This window comes from Channa argus, chromosome 15 (assembly GCF_033026475.1).
Source record: "Channa argus isolate prfri chromosome 15, Channa argus male v1.0, whole genome shotgun sequence".
Classification (NCBI taxonomy): domain Eukaryota; kingdom Metazoa; phylum Chordata; class Actinopteri; order Anabantiformes; family Channidae; genus Channa; species Channa argus.
The window spans coordinates 6,650,731-6,656,979 of record NC_090211.1 but is presented as its reverse complement, the minus strand read 5'-3'; the positions used below and the strand labels follow the sequence as shown (position 1 = coordinate 6,656,979).

At 45.0% G+C, this 6,249-nt stretch overlaps 1 protein-coding gene across 3 annotated transcripts in view; it reads left to right on the top strand.

Moving 5' to 3' along the window:
* The first annotated feature begins 2,394 nt into the window (after positions 1-2,394).
* The window catches only part of lrrc4ba (leucine rich repeat containing 4Ba), a 53,552-nt gene continuing 49,697 nt past the window's right edge, over positions 2,395-6,249 (top strand). For all 3 annotated transcript variants that reach the window (XR_010910756.1, XR_010910755.1, XM_067476377.1), the window contains exon 1: positions 2,395-4,361. The gene's annotated coding sequence lies outside the window, so the exon portion shown is untranslated. The remainder of the gene's footprint in view (positions 4,362-6,249) is intronic.

The following is a 6,249-nucleotide window of genomic DNA, read 5'->3' as shown; positions in this document are numbered from 1 at the left end:
TTTCATTTGAGGAGAACCTCAATGTATAACTGCAGGCAAAATGTTCTTGTTTCCTTATTCTGGAACTAAGAGACTTACACACATTTTAAAAGATATATCAAAAATTAAACTTGGGTTTTCAACTGAAATAACTTGAGGGTAAAGCTATGTCTTGCTTTCTTCAGTTCACAAATTTCACAAATCCTATATACTGCATATTTCTGATTTAGATTTATTTTCTTAATGTAAAGATTGATTTACTAACATCCTTCAAAAACAATTTAAATCACATGAATTAACACACAAGAGTTAACACAATTTGAACAAGATACATGAGTTCACATTGGTCCGACCAACACAACCCTGTTTCCAAAAACAATTTTTTTTTCATCTACCCCGCCAAAAAGAGATTTTTGGCAAATGTATGACTAATTTAACTTCTGTAACCTCATAGTGTTACCTCTGGGGACCAAAGTGGAATGCAGAATTCTTCTGCTACGGGATTCCCAGGACTATCACAAAATTACACATTAGAAATGATAGACCTACTTTTAATTTAAAAATACATCAGACGGTGGTGTGATGGCAATAGTAATAGCCAATAATAAAGTAATAAATCCTTTATTTTATGTGTCCCTTTTCAAATCTAAAACTGACAAAGCTGCCCCATAGTTGTCGTTTGACAACCATTAGCTGTCCCCTTGAATTCTATTACTTCCTGTTTGCAAAAATGTTTTTTACTTGCCAAAACCCATAGTGGATAATGTGCATTTTTGAGAATAAATTACAAGACAAAATGAAAACAAAAAAACTGGGGCACTCACTAAAAGGATGAAATCAGGATATTTCCTTTCTGTAGCATAGATGTTTGCATTCAAAAATGCCAAAAAAGGTCAAGTTAGCTACTACATCCCTGAATGCATCTTTACATACTGTACGAGCAAAGTCTTAGATTTTCTACTGCTCTTTACACCAAGGTCGTTTAGGTCAGAGCAACAGTGGCCGAAAATTAAAATATTTTTGTTAAGAGTTGGTCATGGGTAAATTTTAGTTGTCTGTCCTGTTGTCACTGTGACAAAAGGCACTGGACCAGTTTAAAGGGGCAGTTAGGGCAGGCTATGGGCTACAGATGAACATTATACAGCCTGGTAGCAGAAGTGCTGCTCAGCATAATGGGATTTATAGGCCTGGGGGCAGAGTTTGTTTTACGCCCTGCCGGGGGAGGTGTTGACAGGAGCCAGCGATGGAGGAACAGCAGAGACAGTCTTAATATTAATCCTCGCCACACAGAGAGTGAATGTGTTGTGATGGTTGTGGTGGTAGATGAGTTTAACCTCCACATGGAGAGATGACAAGGAGGAGGAGGGTGCAGTTTGGGGGGCATATAACACCTAAAATTGGATTTGTCTTCAGCAGCCTGTTGGTTGAGGTCCACTTGGCCTGGGTTCGGGAAGATCAATGGCACTATCAGCCTTAATGGATGCGGTTGCCAGATAGGACTGTTTCTGATAAGGAAGGACTATTGGCTTTAGCAGTGGAGATACAAGCTTGGTTAGCTCTGTGTTTTAAAAGAGCTTCTTTTCTCTGTGGGTGAAAACACAGTGTTTAAGGGTGTACACAGGCATAAGCATTAGAGCGTTCAACCCTTGCTTGCTAGTCACGACAGTCGAACGTTCCATTTATTGCCACACATGTTAGAATGTGTGCAGCCAGATGCGTGCTGTTTCACCATCAGATACGGATCAGGATCAGTTAGGGCCTCAAAATCTGGGCTGAGTTCAGTCTTGGGATAGCATGTGAGGATGGATGAGAGAGGAGAATGGCGGGCAGCATGTTCTCAACACCACAAGTGGATCTGCCCTACTTCCTCTCACCACACTGTTACGGCACAGCACGGCGATGGTAGAGGCTTCACCCCACCGCAGCCAGTGCTGCCGAGGCCCGGGACCTGAACATAACCCAGGGCACAGGGTGCCTGCACGTCTCTTGACCAATATGCCAGCACAGCATAACACACATCAACCCAAGGCAGAGCACAGGAGGGGAGAGCAGCCTCATTCACAGGACAGAGGCAGAAATACTGGATGGCAAGCTTTCTGTCTTCATATGAGGCGCATTAATCCTCACAGTGGCTCCCATCTTTATTCATTTATCGGCCTGTGGTGTCTACTCAATCAGTCAGTTAAAGGCTGGCCTGATGGAGCAAACCGTGCACACCCACCACAGTGAGGGAGAGATGAGATGAGGGGAGGGGAAGGGGAGTTTATACTCCCAACACCATATAGCCTGAGCAGACACTGCAGTACAGAGATACAAACAGAGTGGGTTGGAGAGGAAGAGGAGGAAATGTGAGGGGGCTGTTTTAAATAATGAGGCACGGGGGGAGGAGAAGGGGGGGGGATGAGACAACTAGAGGTGAAAAGAGAGCAGCCCCGTATCAAGAGTGAGGGAGATTGAGAGGTTCAAAGTAAAAGAGGGAGAGAACAGTCAATATCAAGAGCAAGCAATAGGGAGAGATCCAGGATGACAACACCTCCACAGACTACCGAGGTATGTATGCGTGAGAGAAAGAAGGAGGGAGGGATGTGGTGGTGGAGAATGTGTGAGAGTTAGAGTGAGGGAGGGATATCCACTGCACTGTTGTGTGACTGGAAATTTAATAGAGAGAGAGAGGGAGGAAGGGAGTGAGGCGGCAGGGAAAGGGGAGTGGAGAGAGAGAATAAGGAAGGAGCGGCTCAATGCAAAAGCACTGAGCAGGAGACGTTGTTGTTGGAATTACAGACGGGGACAGGCTGTGGACGCCACTAGTCCCTCACTGCAGAATGTAAGGCTGAGGGAGGGGGGGGGGGTCAAGTGAGCGAGAACATATTGTGCATAAAGTGGAAAGGGCGGCCAAGGCCGCGTGGAGTTTGCAATGTGCAAGGTTTAATAAGAGAAACAGGTTGGACATCCTGTTGCTGCATCCAGACTAAATATGTAGGGGTCAGCCATTAGCTCGTTTCCCATCTTAATCATCCGTGTGTGTGTGTGTGTGTGTGTGTGTGTGTGTGTGTGTGTGTGTGTGTGTGAGTGTGTGTGATGGAGCCGAGCTTGAAAGACGACACGTGTGTGAGGAGTGTGTATGAAAACACGTGCCTGTGATGAAGAGCTGGCGTTAAGGTGCAAAGATGTGAGAAAGAGCAATCCTGAGTCTCAGTATAGAACATTATGAATCCAACACTAATCACCCATCTGAACACCCCCCACCCCTAACACTCACACACACACTGCTCCCTCCTGATCTGATGGACACACTCGACCAGCCTCCCACTTTCTCACATACATCCTCATGTTAATCTCCTGCTGAGGTGATTGACAAGACAACCCTGACCAGACCTAAAACCTCACCTCACTCCCTCCTTTAATTACGTAACGCCCCTCCATCCACCCGCCCCTGCCCGCACAACAGTCACCACTAAACGATTCTCAGTTGTTTCATCATTTCTCACGTTCTTCGAAGAAGAAATTATAGTTCCTGCTAAACAAACTGGCACTCAGTCTCTTCCTCTCCCTCCACGCCAGCATGTCAATACATCTGTGTACATGATGGAAGCTGCAATGGCAGCCAGGACTCAGATCCAATGAGGCGGTGTACAGGTGGGGCTCAGCACTGTGTGTGCTTCAGCGTTTCCAAGGGAACCGGCCAAGCAGCAAATGTTCCCTGTAACAAGCTGTAAACACCACCATCATCATATTATAGCGATAACATGACCATATGGACACGTGTGAGCGGCGCTGGAGTGAAATCCAAGATAAAAATGACAGAAAGAGAGATAATGACTGAAACACAACTGTGGGTTTCGAGAAGTAATTATAATAAAAACTATGAAGATGACAATAATTACCACGGTTTTTCATTGTGTTTTTTTGTGTATTAATATTTATGCGTTTGCCATTAGCTGTCGGGGTCTTGTGTGTACCGCGCTGGTCTGCAGATTGCAGTAGTCATTGTAATATTTTTGCATAAAACATAAACAGATCAAATAAATACGTAAAGTTGCATATTCAGTGTCCCAGCAGCAGCAGTGTAGTCCAACATCTCCTCAGCGACCAGTGTTTCCATCCACCTAAAGATTTCTGAGACGATTGTCATTAGCAGCGGTGGCAGCGCAGCAGCACTTGGAAAGGGTGAATCAATCTGAGAGAGAGAGAGAGAGGAGAATCAGACAGGGGGGAGAGAGGAGGCAGAGGAGAAGAAGAAGAAGAAGACCGCGTCGGCGGCGGCTCTGCAGTGGAATACGCTGTTTTTTGAGGGAAGGTGAGGGCTCTCGGAATACGGATCGACTCGCGCGTGTGGAGCGAGGTGTGTTTCAGGACTTGATCCCGGGATCTTAAAATTAAAGGTAAGTCTCAATGACATTCCCACTGTCGATATACAGTTTTATGTGCTCTAACTGGGATTATCTAGTGTGTGCATGTGAGTGAGAGAGAGAGAGCGTGCGCGCGCGCACCTCGTTACAGTTTGTACATTTCTTCCACGCGCAAATAACTACTAATGCGCTGGAATGGAAATCCGCATTCATGACCTGACGTGACGAACTGTCCTCGTGTGTGATCCGGTATCGGCCTCCTCGGGGGCTGCATGGCTCTATGATGTGGCTGATGTCCAGGAATTACATGTATGGCGAGACAGACGTGTGTGAGACTGAATTGGGAAACCAAATCCAATTCCAAAAGCTGATCTGGTTCAAATGCGCAATTCAAACTTCCCCAGCTCTCAGGATTTTGTTTTGACTTCTCTTATTTTGCTGTGTTTATCAGTTTTACGTGTTTATCAAGTCAAGCGAACCTTGGCGATAAGAGGAGCATCCAGTGTAGCGCAAGCTGTTGACAGAGCTTAATATTTGATCCGGTTAACGCGCAGCTTTTACTCAAATTTACTTAATTAAAGCTCCCTAATCGGAGCCCTTTACTCTGTTAATTTGTGTGTTGGGGTTCAGTTACGATCGCTGGCCCCTGCTGATGACCCCAGATTTGGAGGAAAATGCGCAGGCACCTCGCGGCTTATGAGCGGTGGGTTAAACTCTGAGGCAGAGCCTGGGGCCCCTCCGGCTGAGAACAAGGAGCAGATAGATTAGGCTTGATGAATGAAGATCTACTGCCTCTATCTGCAACACAATGATACGGTTATGAGAGGATTTAAATGCTAATGTGCAGTGTTTCAGAGCGGGGTGGGACTGGCGGGAGGAGATTGCTGGCAGTGTGTGAGCGGTGGACCAGCTGGATGATCTCCCGAGTTTTATGATAGAGAGAATAAGTTATTAATGGAGTGTTGGAAGGTGAAGTGGGGCACTGGGGCAGGATTAGACAAGCGAGGGAAGTGTGGGGTGTGTGGAGGGGTGAGTTTCTAGCTGTGTGTATGGGCTGTGTGTGGATGGGAGGGGGGTAGAGCCCCCTCCAACTCTGCAAGTTTTGCATAGAGAGGAAAGAAGAGTTATAAGAAAGTTCTGCAGAAGAGTTTTAAAGTTCTTTTTTTTTTCTACTGAAAGATAGCTGTTTTCAATTTTTTATTTTCCTTTACTCCCTACAGTCCTACTTTTGCTACTGGTATTTTAGGTCCTGTAATTTTTATTCACGCACCCAAATTGAATTTAAAGCTTGTCACAGTACCTGTAAACTACACCATCGTAACTTAACTATCAAGTGAAAGACCATGACACACACCATTTATAACCCTGCAGCATATTATTTCTATTTAAGCCAAAAAACTATCTACAGATATGAAACTTTAAGAGGTTTTTTTTTCTTATGTTGCCTGTAAAAATACGTATTGTGGCTTCTTTCTCATCTGATCATGAACTCTATGCAACACCACCAGTCACTGCAAGGCCTCAGTTTCATGAGAGGCTTGTCACATGATATCACATTTAAAGGCAAGGTCCCAAGCTCAGGGCAGCGCTTCAAAATATCAAGACGTCTCCCTGCTGCAAAAGCGAGGCCAAAATGTCAGTGGAATTTGTTCATCTTGAACTTTGTCACAGCCCCAAACCAAAGCGTTATCTAAGCCAAAAAAAAACTCAGTGTGGGCAAGGTTACTAAAAGGGAGCCATTTGTAAGAATGTAGCCACTCTGAGGGAAACCAGAAACTGGTTTATTCAGAATCTGTGATGTGATCAGGGAGTGTAAACTCCTACATGCATCAATCTTTGGAATTTGGTTTAAGAGACATTTAGAAACCCGTAGTACTGAATTAGAAGAGGCCTGGAATCGAAAACCCAATCACACAACTTG